We start from the raw sequence: 15469 nt of genomic DNA on the forward strand, positions 1-15469 counted from the left end.
TATTTTCATTTCTTTAAAAAAATCCATATTTTGTATGGATCAGTTGTATTATTTTAAGATTGCATTGAATCAGTTCTTAGTTTATCTATAATCAGTGATAGGCGATCCCTTAGAAGAATGGCATCCAGTAAAAGATTCACAAACGACAAAAATGAAAAATAACTGACTTCAGAAATAAAGTCTAAATTCCTAATGTACCTGGAGATGAGACTGGCTGTGGTCTGTCCGTTGGCCACCTCTTGTGGGTTCTCTGCTTCCTGACCTACTCTCCAGCCTATGGTTTCCAGAATGTACCATGCTGCCTTCCTTTCTCCACATCAAAGGTCACCAGGCTGGGAATCCCTGGGTGGCTCAGCGGTTAAGCGCCTGCCTTCAGCCCGGGGCGTGATCCTGGAATCCCGGGATGAGTCCCACATGGGGCTCCGTGCATGGAGCCTGCTTCTCCCTCTGCCTGTGTCTCTGCCTCTCTCTCTCTCTCTCTCTCTGTGCATCTTTCATGAATAAATAAATAAAATCTTAAAAAACAAAAAAACAAAAAAACCCAAAGGTCACCAGCCTGGACTGTCTTCTCCTCTCCTACCAATTTATTTCCCTCCCCTCGGCTACCACCTCGTTATATCCAAAACCATTTCAGAGTCACCTCCCTTACCTAGTTTGGCTAATGGGTAATACCTGATGATTTTCTTGTCTTGTCAGAGAAAGAAATTAATACCATACTACTACTTGTATTTTAAAACCACGTCCAAACGTTAACAATAAAATTTGAAGAATATTCTAGAACTAAATTCAGATCTCGGTTCTGTCAGTGTAGGGCTGCTGGAGTTCAGACCAGGAGCCCTAGACCCTGCTGGGTGTTCAGACCAGGAGCCCCAGACCCTGCTGGGTGGGGCAGTGGGCACAAGTGGGCGGCACAGCCCAGGTTTGGAAATTCACCATGAGACCCTAGAATGTGCTGGGGAGGTATAATAGACCATCCGGGGTTCAGAAGCACAGGAGGTCTGCCCTTAGAAGGAACTATAGGAGAGAGGAAGTTTTTAATTCTAAATTTCAGGTCTTGCTCAGAAATAATTTTTAAAAGTAATGCATGCCTGGCCAACATGGGGTACATGCACCTGGAATCCACCAGAAGTGGAACCAACCAATTTCACGGAACAGTATTTGCTTCCTGTTTCTCAGCTAAAATTAAGATGAGTGGTCTGGGAAGGAGAGGGATTGACAAGCAATAGGGACAGTTTCTGTGCTCCCTGTGACTTTATGGGGGAAGGCACCTGGCACCGAAGTGGAGTGACACCAAGACATTTCCAGAAAGGGCAGTCGAAGGAAGAGCAGGGCACCTTCCACGGCAAACTGGTTTCAAAAGCCAAAGTGAATTCTCAGACCTGGTTGTCTGCACATAACAGGGAAGTCCTGACTTTAAGAAGGTGCCCCTGGGAAGGATGGGGCAGGTTTCCCAGGCTCTTCCTACGCCAGCCTCCCAAGATGCTTGTGTCCAAAAACTCTCTGTCATGTACTATGAGAAAACCTCTGTGGGGTTGTTTCTGATTTTGTTGTTTTTGAGTGGTTGTTTGTTTGTTTGTTTGTTTTACGTAAAACAAGCTCAGAAAATCCAGACCATGATAGAGGATGACAGTTTGTCATTCCAGTTTTAGGACGAATATCCAAATCATTTTCTCCGACCTTTTATCTTGAAACTTCAAACTTATGAGAATTTAAAAGAAGAGAACAACCATCATCCATATACCATTTGCCCAGAATCACTGATTGTTATCTCGTCATATTTGCTTATTTTTTACTGAAACTGATTGAAAGTTGCAGACATTGTGATAGTTAGCCCTGAGCTATTTAGCTCTATGTCTCCTAAGAGTATGTATTCTACACAGCCACAACACCATTAGTACGCCTTAGAAAGTTAATACCAATTTAATAATATTAAATACACAATCCATATTCAAGTTTTCCCAGATCTTCCCAAAAGCATCCTTACAGCTCCTTTTTCAACCTAGGATCCATTCTAGGATCACACTGCGCATTTGATTTTTCACATCTGTTTAATCTTTTTTTTCCCCCTAGAATAGCTCTCCTGCCACTTTTTTTTTTTAAGATTTTATTTATTTATTCATGAGAGACACAGAGTGAGAGAGGCAGAGACACAGGCAGAGGGAGAAGCAGGCTCCCTGCAGGGAGCCCGATGCAGGACTTGATCCTGTGTCTTCAAGATCACACTCTGGGCCGAAGGCAGGTGCTAAACCGCTGAGCCACCCAGGCATCTCTCCTGCCATGTTTTGCCCTCCATGAAGTCATTTATGTACTGTCCAAATCAATTATTTCGCACAATGCACCTTGATTGTACTTTTTTTTTTAAAAAGAATTTATTTATTTATTCATGAGAGACACACAGAAAGAGAGAGAGAGAGAGAGAGAGAGAGAGAAGCAGAGACACAGGCAGAGGGAGAAGCAGGCTCCATGCAAGGGAGCCCAATGCAGAACTTTATCCCAGGTCCCTGGGATCACACATTGAGCCAAAGGCAGATGATAAACCAGATGTCCCTTGATTGTACTTTTGTGACTTTTTTCTGCACGAGATTCAGCTTCCTCATTTTGGCCAGGAATACCACGGATATGCGGTGGTGTCCATCCTAGCACATCACATCACAAGTCAGTCACATGATGTCATCTTGTTCCATGGTTGGGCATGTTAACCCCTTGGCTAAAGAGATGCCCTCTAGATAACTCCATCATAAAGCTTCATTTCCTCCTTTATAAATAACAAGTCATCTGAGGGCTGGTCTTTCAAGGCTGAGTGAAGTCTGGAAGGAGAAGAGCAATCACTGGAGGTAGAGTGAAAACTGTGATCCGTTGACAACTCTGTGAAAGAAGAAAATGAATGCAGGAATGTTGGGGAAGAAAGTGAGTGCTCCCCTTCTGCACGACTCCTCCCCCTTCTCTCTCCCTCCTTCCCTCCTCTCCAAGGATCCTTGGAGATGCTGGCAAGAGCTATAATGGAGTACTCCAGGTCTAGGAGATGAGGGTTGGAGCCATTCGACTTTCGAATTAAAGAAAATAGTAAGCTAGAATTCTGGCAGAAGTGGTGGCACTGCGGTGGCAGTTTGTTTGCAGGAAGGAACCCAACTTGTCCATGAACCTCTTGTATCCGAGCCCTTTGGTAGTGCCCTCTCACAGGGGCTCTGAACTTCACCATGTAACTTGCTTTCACCAATGGGACAACAGCAAACCATGTAAGCAGAGAATGAAAAGGTGCTTGCTCACACACTGGGACCTGCCCTCTTGCTGCTCTTGGGACCTTGAGACTACTCTGTGAGTGAGGCCAGGCTAAGGCTGCTGGAGGGTGAGGAGCTATGGGGCCCAGTCACCCAGTCACCCCAGTCTTCGGCTGGAAAACCAGCAGATGTGTGAATGAAGCCATCCGAGACCAAGTAGCCACATCCAGCTCACCAACTGACCTCAGAGACATGAACAGGCCCAGATGAGGTCAGCCAAGCCTGGCCCATAACAGCAGAACTGCCCAGCTGACCCATAGACTCATGAGAAGTAATGAATATTCTTGTTTTAAGCCACTACATTTTGGGACAGTTTGTTACGTGGCAAAAGCTAAGTGATACACTTGGGAACAACTCTAACAACTCTAACTCACCAACTGGTTCAGGATATAAACTCTTGCCTGTTTTTTAAAAAATCAGATCCCTTTTCACAGATTACAACCTCTTTCGGGATGCCTGGCTGGCTCAGTGGTTAAGCATCTGCCTTTGGCTCAGGTCGTGGTCCCGGGGCCCTGGGATTGAGTCCCATATCGGGCTCCCTGCATGGAGCCTGCTTCTCCCTCTGCCTGTGTCTCTGCCTCTCTCTCTCTGTCTCTCATGAATAAATAAAATCTTTAAAAAAAAAGATTACAACCTTTTTCAAGACAGAATTAACACGGATTCACTGATCAGATTATCCAAAGAAAAATCTAATATGGTTTCAGCGAAGTCTAAATCCAATTGAATTCAAAATCCATATGTTGTGAATTTCCACGTACATACTGATTTTAGTACAAATAGACATATATGTGCAGCTGAAGAATACACTGGAACATTCTAAACGTTCTTTAGTCAGGACTTAACATAAACACGCTATTCAGTAGAAACTCCAAGCCTCAGTGGAGGCCAATGAATCCAACCTCAAGGAGTAAATCTGTTGAAAAAAATGTTTAAAGTAGTAAGAAAATCCCATAGATTGCTCAGGCTTTGCTATATATTAGAACCATCTGGAGAAGCTTTTAAAAATCCCAATACCCAGGCCATACTCCAGACCAACTAAGTGAGAATCCCTGGCAATAGGCCCTTACCTTTATTTTTTTACAGCTCCTCTGGTGATTCCAGTGTACAGCCAAGCCTGTGAACACACTTACTCACTGAATATGCCTGCTTGTGAGCGTATCAACAGATGTAAGTCATTCGCAGTCTGGGTAACTGAGAAGCAAGAAGACAGCACACGATCCACTCGCCAATACACATTCCACGATATCCTCTACAAAGGCATCAGACAACGTGTTCATTCATCTCCCATTTCTACTTCTGCCAATTTAATATTCAGGGAGAGTAACGTGAAATGAGCGAGCTGATGACCAAACTTCACAATTATCCAATAAAGCTTAATTAAATCTCTTCATTCCCAGAGTGTCTCCTGAACTCTGGGCAGTTACCAGAACACCCCAGAAGGTGTCCAGCTGTCTGATTAGAGGATTAAACAATATAATAGTTTTCCCAACAGCCTGCTCCACACTTGAGGATTCCCTATTCTACTCCCGCCTTCCTGGTAGGAAACAGTTTTAAATCTATTTTGAAAATGATTCTTGGCTTGCTATTCTGAGTTGCTTGGCCCCTACCTCCTAGCAATTTTATGGCTCAACCACGGGAGTCCTAAATCGTGTGCACGAAAAGTCATTGCATCTACCCTGTGACTCTCCCGTTGAGTCTTTTGTGGCTCAGGGGTTTTGTCCACATTTTACAAGCTGGCTCCTCCAAATCCTCTGCAGCTTTTTCAGCCAGTGGTCTCTAAAATGAGCCAAACTGTTGGACTCCCTAGACTTTTAAAACCTTTCAAGGCACCATCGAACAGTTAATTGCCTAAGTCACGTCACACCTAGAGCATAAAACATACTGTATAATTCACTATTTTCTGAACAAGAAGAGAACACACTAGAATGATGGGGTTAGAAAACTTTCAGAGACTTCACAGACTCTGGACAGGGTTAATTCAACCAATTACGCCTGTTTGCTAATGTGAGCATCGGCATCCTCTGCCATGGTTGACCCACCCAGCCCAAAGTTGATATTGAAATACCTTGATTCGAATCAAGTCAGGGTTATTCTGTGGCATAAAATAGGCAGTAGAATCTGAAGCAAAAACCTAGGAAGAGTCCCAAGTTTCGAAAAATATTCTAAGGTCAATTATAAATATGTTCATCCCTGTCGACAAGAGGAGAAAATGCCTTGCCATTTCACAAAGACTAACAGAATGACATTTTGAAATGTGTGCCAGGCTCTATCGGGTCTAAAGGGATGGTGAGGAGCTGGGAATGAGCCACCGGAGGCAGGGGGTGGGGGTCAAAGGAAATTTAGCAATTCTGTGTCCCCAGAAGTGAAGCCTGAGTGAGGGACGGCCCATCAGGAGAACCTGCTGTGCAGAGACAGAGGGGAACCAGCGCACCCCCGACACAGCCCTGGAGTTTCATCAAACAGGAGAGAGCAGAGAATAGGGAGGAGAAACGGACACAAAAGAGACCAGCAGCTTTCCCGAAATACAGATGGGGTTTTATGTCTAATATGGGAACACGATTGACAATTACAAACAGATTTCAGAAAACCATGAGCCAGTTTATAGGAGTGGGTTCAAACAGAGTTCAAAAAAGGAAAAATCTGATTGCTTTCTCTGGGCCAAGACTCCGGGTTCCATAGAGGCCAAGAGACGCACTCCAGACCCCATTCATCCTGCTTCCCTCTCTGACAGATGCAATCCCCTTGCAACCCAGGTGCTTTCAAGTTTCTGGAATGAAGATCTCCTGAAGGCGAACTCCTATTCCTTCCTTTAATAGACCATTTGTTTTTCAGTGATAAGTCTCACCACTGTTTTTCAGTGGTAAGTGAAATTATCTTATATTTCATTCAGTTATTTGATGAGCCTACGTGATCTCTATTTTCCTTTCTTAGCTACACATATTAGCACATTTAACAACTTCGATTTAATCATGTCCTCCATACTTTCAAAAGTTAGTTTCTTCACACAATATGCCAGCACAAAGTACCTCCAGCTGCACTGTAATACAATCTGCCTGAAAGAGGTAGGATAAATGCTAGAAGCTATTTTTGTTCCCAGGGTGGGGGGCAGAAGGGAAGAGTGCTGTCGCCCCACTCACATGCTAGGGGGAGACCATGTGATTATGCCAACCTTCATCCCAGTCACAGCTGATTGGACCAGAAGTGGACAAGGGTTCCCATGCACTGTTATCTGGGTTGTGCACTGCATAAGGAAAGGGATGAGTGGGTGCAAGTGAAGCCTGAGTGTATGTGCAGCCTCAGGGCTATAACCACATGGAAAAATGATGCCTTTTCCAAATAACACAAATGTACCCTGTGAGCTAGTGGCCACCTGGGCAGGTGCCTGGCCCAAACTGAGTCAGGTAAATTCTCTCTCTCTCTCCTAGGCAGATAGGATTCCTGGGTTTCAAAATTGAGAAGTCAGATGGAGTTGGGTCTGGGACAAGGAGAGAAGAGAACAGACCACAGAGAAAAGAGGATGCAGAAACCCAGGCAGAGCTCCCAGAACTTGGAGACACAAGCCAGTGGGGTGACCCTCCAGGTGTGATTCTGGCCCCTAAGAGCTCTGACTGGGGTTCCCTTCCTCAAATCTGCAGTCCAGGTAATTGAGAAGCAAGAATACAACACATGATCACTCTCCCCTCCAGATTCCATTCCCTGGCATGGATTGGTTCAAGTGCATTTCTGGTGGTTGCAACCAGTGATGCTTGACTAAGGCAAAGGCCTAGTGAAAACCTACCCCCTGGGTGCTTGAGATGGAGCATCTGAGTCCTGTGCCAGTCAGAATAACTTTCCCTAATATTTCTACTGATGGGGCCCCCTGATGTAAGGAAGGTTCACCCGTGTTGTTATCTCTCTCCTCAGGAAACATTTTCACTGGTTAATCATTTGCCCCGCTGGCTCTTAACCAAATTTGGCCTTTAGAAAACATTTGTGCAAAACTATCTAATTGGCTTCGTTCATTCCCCGGTTAGCTTTTCAAAACTATTGAAACTATCAAAAAGAATATTGTCATGTTGTCGTTTATGTGGTACCAAATATCAAGACGACTTTGGGTCTGTTTTTGTAGTGTATTCTTCGTTAGACAAAGTAACCCGGGTCTTCTGTGCATTGATTTTTCTTTAAAAAGCAGAGAAAAAATTTATCCATAATTTTACCACCTAGAAATAATCACGCTAACATGTCACAGTTTCTTTTTCTGAGATTTTTTTTCACATGTACAATTTGGATTGTAACCAGCATTCTGTCACAAAGCATTGCCTTCTTAGAGGGCTGGCTTGGCTTGGTGTGCCATTTTCATTAATAATAGTATTATGCTGAGTGAAATAAGTCAATCGGAGAAGGACAAACATTATATGGTCTCATTCATTTGGGGAATATAAATAATAGTGAAAGGGAATAGAAGGGAAGGGAGAAGAAATGGGTAGGAAATATCAGAAAAGGAGACAGAACATAAAGACCCCTAACTCTGGGAAACGAACTAGGGGTGGTGGAAAGGGAGGAGGGCGGGGGGTGGGGATGAATGGGTGACGGGCACTGAGGGGGGCACTTGACGGGATGAGCACTGGGTGTTATTCTGTATGTTGGCAAATTGAACACCAATAAAAAATAAACTTATTATAAAAATAATAATAATAGTTTTTAGAGTGAACCTGAAAGAGTTTAGGGGGAAAAAAAATCATAACCAGGGACGCCTGGGTGGCTCAGTGGTTGAGTGTCTGCCTTCGACTCAGGTCCTGATTCCACCTAGAACTTTCTACCTTCAGAAACATAGCAACAATTGTGAATTTGAGGCATAAAGTAGAAGCCAAACTCTAGCTCTGGGAAACTCAAAGCCACCAGCTAGGCCTCAGAAAGGTCACAGCATGGTGAGCGGACTTTAGAAGGTATGCAGAAAGAAGTTAAGGGGGAAGATGGGTGACTTCAGAATTCCCTGCAATTCAATATCCAGTGACTCAAGATTGAATTAGCCAGCCTTAAATAACAGCAAAGTTGCAGTCTGAACTCTAGCTCTGCAGAGTACAAAGTGAAGGACTTCTATGGGATTGGACACACCCAGGGGAAAGCAAGAAATATCAAGGAGGGCCATTGCTGTTGAAAAAAAGGTGAGAGTGGCAATGGGACTAGGAGAGAGCATGGGCACCTCTGGTTCTTCAGACACAGAGTCAATGGTGGGCTCACTCCTTCTCCTCTTACCTTTCAGCGTAAGTGTAAACATGAATGATTACAGTATAACATTTTAGCAAGCTCCTGCCTGCCTTTTTCCTCTCTTACCCCAAACTCATGTCTGGTTGGGGGGGGTCTCTCAACTGGGAGACTGGGTCTCAGCAATACAGACTGTGTGTCCGTGTAGGACCTCTTTTAGCTTCTATGCCTATTTTTGCTGTGGGGAGTCCTGAGGCCCATGCACCCTCATCCTCACCTTTCCTTATAGAGAACCCCTTGGTGGACAAGGACAGCTTTGAGTGGAGGAGAGCCTGCAGGTACCCCAAGACGGGGAGTGAAGCAGGTGCGCACTTCCAACTAGTGCAGCCGCCACCCCCATCTCCCATCTACCATTTCCTCTAAGTCAGGGTTGCCGGCACCAATGTTCCATGCCCCTGGATGCCTTTGCTTAAAGACATCTTTGAGACGACTGGGTGGCTCAGTGGTTGAGCGTCTGCTTTTGGCTCAGGGTGTGATCCCTGGGTCCTGGGATCAAGTCTCGCATTGGGCTCCCCACAGGGAGCCTGCTTCTCCTTCTACCTATGTCTCTGCTTCTCTCTCTGTGTGTCTCTCATGAATAAATAAATAAAAATCTTAAAAATAGTAATAAAAATAAACACATCTTTTAGGTCTTCCACGGAGTATGTCTGTGATGGGAGTGGTAAAATTTGGGAGCTACAGTTTTCTTTATTGTCAGCTTATGCCAAAGTGATACCAACGCAGAAAATGTGCCACCAGCTGGACTGTGTGGATTCCTGAGCCCAGGAGCCACCCCAACACCTCATGGCTCTCATTCCTATGGAAGCATCTCTGAACTTAAATGTCAGTTGCTTTCTATTTAAAAAGAGACACCTGTGCATGATTCAAGCCACTGTTGGGGGTATATAGTGTCTCAAAATTGACTTCCCGTTCCCTGAACAAGTTGTGCCTTTGTGTAAGCTGGTACCTGTCACCTTCCCCAGCTTTGCCCCAGCTCAGCTGCTCTCCAAGCTGCATGGAAAGGCTCACACTGACTAGCAAAATGTGTTACGGAGAGCTGGTACTCAAAAAGAGTGTTGATTTATTACTGCTCTTAACTTTGTCTCTGGCCCTTGTGTGTTAAGTGCCATTGCCAACTGGTAGAGGTTCCAAACGTCCACACTGAATTAAATATAGGGGAAAAGCTCAAAACTGATTTTTAAATGGAAAAAGTATTCATACAACCTTGGGTGATACAAGAGATTACAAGCAAGAAAGCAAAATGTCATTCTGCTGGGAAGATGCTCTGCTGTTTTGCAACAGAATTCATTAAGGTCCACTTCTTAGAGTCAATGATTTCCATCAAAGTATTCTCAGTTTCCATGCTATTGGTTTGTTTTTTTTATTTTTTTTATTTTTAATTTTTATTTATTTATGATAGTCACAGAGAGAGAGAGAGAGAGGCAGAGACACAGGCAGAGGGAGAAGCAGGCTCCATGCACCGGGAGCCCGACGTGGGATTCGATCCCGGGTCTCCAGGATCGCGCCCTGGGCCAAAGGCAGGCGCCAAACCGCTGCGCCACCCAGGGATCCCTGTTTTTGTTTTTTAATGGGAATCCTGGTAAAGAATAAATACTTGAAAATAAAACAGGAATATCTTACTGATAGCTGGGATAAGAATCTACCAGCATGGGACCCCGTCACTATATTTTGAGAAAAGTCTTGACACACCCTCCAATTTGAGAATTGCCATCATGGTCAGTCCAGTCTGGGTTGGAACCCTCATAGTCCCTGGGGTCAAGCTTGGGTCTTGGCTCATTCTTTCTTCTGCTCTGTCCAGTTCTAGCTTCAATGCCTTGTTCCCCCAGAGGCAGGCAGAGTTGACCAGAGCAAGAGGATGTGCAATGAATCCTGACCTCCGCCTATCTGCCTTATACTAGGGAAACCACAATTCTCCTGTTGGCATGACAGAAAGGTCTGGAACTGGGAGCCTGGTTTGAATCTCAATTTTGCCACCCACTAGCTATGTGACCTCTGGAACTTGACCTCTCTGAGCCTATGGAGGATGCAAAAAGACAACAGGACCCACCAAGAATTGCAGTACAACCATGCAGAGTAATGCCCATGTGGTAAATGTTCAGAGTGTTCACACAAACACACGAGCACGCACCCACACGCATCCTCATTAGTTCTGTGCATGCCTTCCAACTGACAGCAATGACATCTCTTTGTTGGAGGATGCTCTGATCCCAAGATTCTGCTCTATCCACGGGCCAGGTAGGACTGAACAGATTGGGGAATTAACACCCCTCCAGCCAGAACAGTTCCCAGTAGGTGACTGCGAGCTCCCTCACCCCCTCTGCTGGTAGAGCTCTGGGGTGCTTCTTCCATGCTTCCTCCCAGAGTTCCCCTAGGGGAATTAAGTCCCCTCTGGTTTGGAATGCCCTAGTGGCTCAGTGGTTGAGTGTCCGCCTTCTGCTCAGGGCATTATCCTGGGGTCAGGAGTCCTGGGATCAAGTCCCACATTGGGCTCCCTGCATGGAGCCTGCTTCTCTCTCTGCCTGGGTCTCTGTCTCTCTCTCTCTTTATCTCTCATGAATAAATAAACAAAAATCTTAAATTAAAAAAAAGTTCCACTGGTTCCCAATGGTGACTTGCATGGTTTTACACCATTTTGTTGGCTGCCGTCCCTTCCCTGTCCACATTTCTACTCCCCTAACATCATTTCTTGGGATCACCTCCTCAGTAAATTCAATGCCCTCAAATCATTATCTCAGGATCTGCTTTTAGGGGAACCCAAACTCAGACAGCTTACTTTCACCTTGAGGGCATGAACCAAGTGACATTCCTTTTACTATTCAAGTAAAATGGCTCAGAAACCTAGGTCACCCACAGTGATAATGGCTCCCCACCCCTCCCCTGACTCCTCCCATCATGAGCCCCAGCATCCCCAGAGTTAGTGTGGTTTGCATTTGAATGTATACAATAAAGTCCAGACAACAGGGATTGAGTCTAAGGGGCTGGATTGTGGAGAGGGGACCGAGGAGGCACTTAACTTTTGACTCTCTACATTATGTGAATTTGGATGCACAGGTTTGCACAGGTGACATACCTGAGGAAGGAGTTAGTGTCCTTCCCTGAGCTCAGGGAGAGACAGCATGTGAGCAGCTGGGCTTTTACCTGCAGGGAGAAGCCCAGGAGGGACAAAAAATCAACACCCAGGTATCTCCTTAGAAAACTAAACCCTTTCCAAATCCAACCAAACATGGCTCCTGGCTTAAAAGCCTTTGATCTTTCTTATAATCTACATTGTAGTCTTCTTTTTCATCTGTCGTTCCAAAAACAATGGCATTCCCACCAAGAGGATAGCATTAACTAAACTTTCCTTTATTGAATTCATTGATAATCTGCTTCTCGCAAGGACTTTGTTCACCCAACCCACCCTGTCTCTACCACTGCCTCTTTCTGAGGGCTCTGAAAATTTTTGGAAACAGTTTTAAGAGCAATCACAAATTTCTAACCAAAAATCTAGCTTTGATGCAAGCTACCATGTTCTTGCGTCCTCTTCCATAGGTAGGGAGTGTGCTGGCGGACACAGAACCTGATGCCTCCTCTAACTCCTATCATCTTCCTGGCACTGCCCCGAAGCAGATGGAATCCAGAGAGAGAAAAATACTCTACCTAGGGCACGTGAAGTCACCCAGCATTTCTTAGAGAGCCACTCCTTCCAGAATGCTGTGAAAACCGGGTAGATTGAATGAAAGATAGAAGCCAGTGCCAACGCACCTTGAACGATTAATTATATCCCGCCTTTTCCAACCATAACTTGTAGAGCTTAATTACATTTACTTTCAAAGTCATTTATTTTTATTTATTTTTATTTTTTTTACTTTCAAAGTCATTTAAAAAAAAAAAAAAAAACAAAGTCATTTAAAAGTTTACCTAAAAATGTGTCTGCAGTTGATAACAAGGGCAGCTTCTTCATTTGATTATTAATTACTCCATGAGAGACTCGCAGAAACACAGAATAACTGCAGGTGACTTTCTCAGGAACAATGCCCCTCCCTAGCTATCATACTTGGGATGACTGAGAGGACACCCTGAATTCAGAACTGAGGTCATGTGTGAGAGACCAGCATTGCTGAGAAGCCCTGCTTTTGATGATTGCCTTCTTAAGACTTCTACAGATATTTGCTTATTGATTCAAGTACAGCCCCTGGCACTCACTTCCACCAAAGACCGCTTACCTGGGAAATGCAAAATGGCAAGACTCCTAGGGACTTCATTGTGAACATTATGTACTCAAATGACAACTGCTTTTACGCTTCCAGCAATACCATAATAATAAATAAATTTAGGAATTTATTATCCAATTTATTATTGTTGGCACATAGACAAAATGATATGACATACAAAATTATTTACTGAAGCACTGGTAACTTTATATGATAGCATTATGTACAGCACTGTATTAGCCCCAAATTGGGAAATAACCCAATTCATAATTTAACATAGTTTGAAATTTTTAAACCAATGTGTCCAACAACAGGGAACTTAAAAAAGAAACAACCTGTAGTGTATCCACACAATAGACTATTCTTCAGTGGTCAAAGAATGAAATAGCACTCCATATTTTGATATGGAAACTTCTTTGAAGGGAATAAGTGAGAATATATCATTGAATTTGCCAAAAGAAACACTAGTATATAGAAAAGAAAAGGTGCCAGGGGAAAAAACAGGGGGCAAGGGTGAGAGGGATGCTTCTCAATGTGTAATTTTTGATATGTTTTGATTTTGAATCATGTGAATGTTTATTGATCAAAAAAATTTTAATGATTTCATGGTATCTTATAAAAGACATCTTTAATCACATTTTAATCAAGTGTGGGAAGTTCAGATTATTTCCAGTTCCTCGTTATACTAAATAATGCTGTTATCAACATCTTTGTAGTGAAACCTTTAACTGCTCCATTCATTATTTCCAAAGGAAAAGCCCATTAAAACATAATTTCTACATCAAAGGATGTAAAATTTCTGACTTTTTATATGCATTAACACATCAAGCTCTAGAAAATCCATACCATTTTCTAAAAAAAATAGGCTTTATTCTTTAGAGCAGCTTTAGGTTCACAGCAAACTTTAGCTGAAGGTACAGAGATTTCTCATATACTCCCTGCTCCCACACATACATAGCCTCTCCCATTACGAACATCCCACACCAGAGTGGTACATTTATTGTAATCGATGAACCTACACTGACACATTATTGTCACCCAAAGTCCATAATTCACATTAGGGTTCACTCCTGCTGTTGTACAGGTTTGAACAAACATATTGACATGTGTCTACCATCATAGCATCCATCATATAGAGTAGTTTCACTGCCCTGAAAATCCTGCGTGCGCCAACTGTTTATCCCTTCTTCTCGCCTAATCTCAGGCAACCACTGATCTCTTTACTGTCATCATAGTTTTGCCTTTTCCAGGATGTCATATAGTTGGAATCATACAGCAGATAGGCTTTCAGATTGGCTTCTTTCACTTAGTATCACGCATTTAAGATTCTTCTGTGTCTTTTCATAACTTGATAGATAGCTCATTTCTTTTTAGTAGCGAATAATATTCTATCATCTGGATGTACTCCAGTTTATTAACCCATTCAACTACTAAAGGACATCTTGATGGCTTCCAAATTTTGGTGATTATGAATAAAACTGCATAAATGCCCATGTGCAGATTTTTGAGTAGGCAAATTTTAAACTGCTTTGGGTAAATACCAAGCAATGTGATTGCTATATCTAATGGTAAGAATATGTTTAATTTTGTAAAAACCCACCAAACCTCCAAAGTGGCTATTCCATTTTGCATTCCTACCACAAATGAATAAGAGTTCCTGATGCTCCACAACCTCACCAGCATTTGGCATTGTCAGTGTTCTGAACATTGGTCATTCTAAAAAGTATATAGTGGTATCTCATTGATTTTTTTTAAAGATTTTATTTATTCATGAGAGACACGGGGGGGAGGGGGTGCGGGGGCGGGGTTAGAGACACAGGCAGAGGGAGAAGCAGGCTCTAGGCAGGTAGCCTGACATGGGACTCGATTCCAAGTCTCCAGGATCACACCGTGGGCTGAAGGCAGCACTAAACCGTTAAGCCACCCGGGCTGCCCTCATTGATGTTTTAATTTGCATTTCTCACATGACATATGATGTGGAACATCTTTTCATATGCTTATTTGCCATCTGTATATCTTGTTGTGAAATGTCAGTGAAGGTCTTTGGCCAAAACAAAATTTTAAGATGTTTTATTTATTTGACAGAGAGAGAGCCTGCACAAGCAAGGAGAGCAGCAGGCAGAGGAAGAGGGAGAAGCAGGCCCATCACTGAGCAGGAAGCCCTGCTTCCAACACAATGAGGGGGCTCCATCGTGGGATCCTGGGATCATGACCTGAGCCGAAGGCAAATGCTTAACCGCTTAATGGACTGAGCCACCCAGGCACCCCTGGCCAAATTTTTAATTGGTTTGTTTTCTTATTGATGAGCTTTAAGAGTTCTTTGTGTATTTTGGGTAAAAGTCCTTTATCAGATGCGTCTTCTGCAAATACTTTCTCCCAGTCTGTGGTTTTGCCTTTTAATTTCTCTTGACAGTATCTCTTGCAGAGTGGACATTTTTAATCTTAATGAAGTCCTGCTTCTTAATTCTTTCTTTTATGAATCCTGCCTTTGTTGTATCTAAAAAGCCATCGCCAAATCCAAGGTCATCTCCGATGTTATCTTCTAGGCGTTTCATAGTTTTGCATTTTATAGTTGAGGCTGTAATCCCCTTTGGTTTAATTTTTGTGACAGCTATGAAGTCTTGTGTCTAGATTGATTTTTTTACATGTGATGCCTAATTATTCCAGCACCATTTGTTGAAAAGATGGTCTTTTCTCCATTGCCTATCTTTTCTCCTTTGTCAGAAATCAAAAGACTATATTTATGTGGATCTA

The sequence above is a fragment of the Canis aureus genome, chromosome 26 (genome assembly GCF_053574225.1).
Source record: "Canis aureus isolate CA01 chromosome 26, VMU_Caureus_v.1.0, whole genome shotgun sequence".
Taxonomy (NCBI): domain Eukaryota; kingdom Metazoa; phylum Chordata; class Mammalia; order Carnivora; family Canidae; genus Canis; species Canis aureus.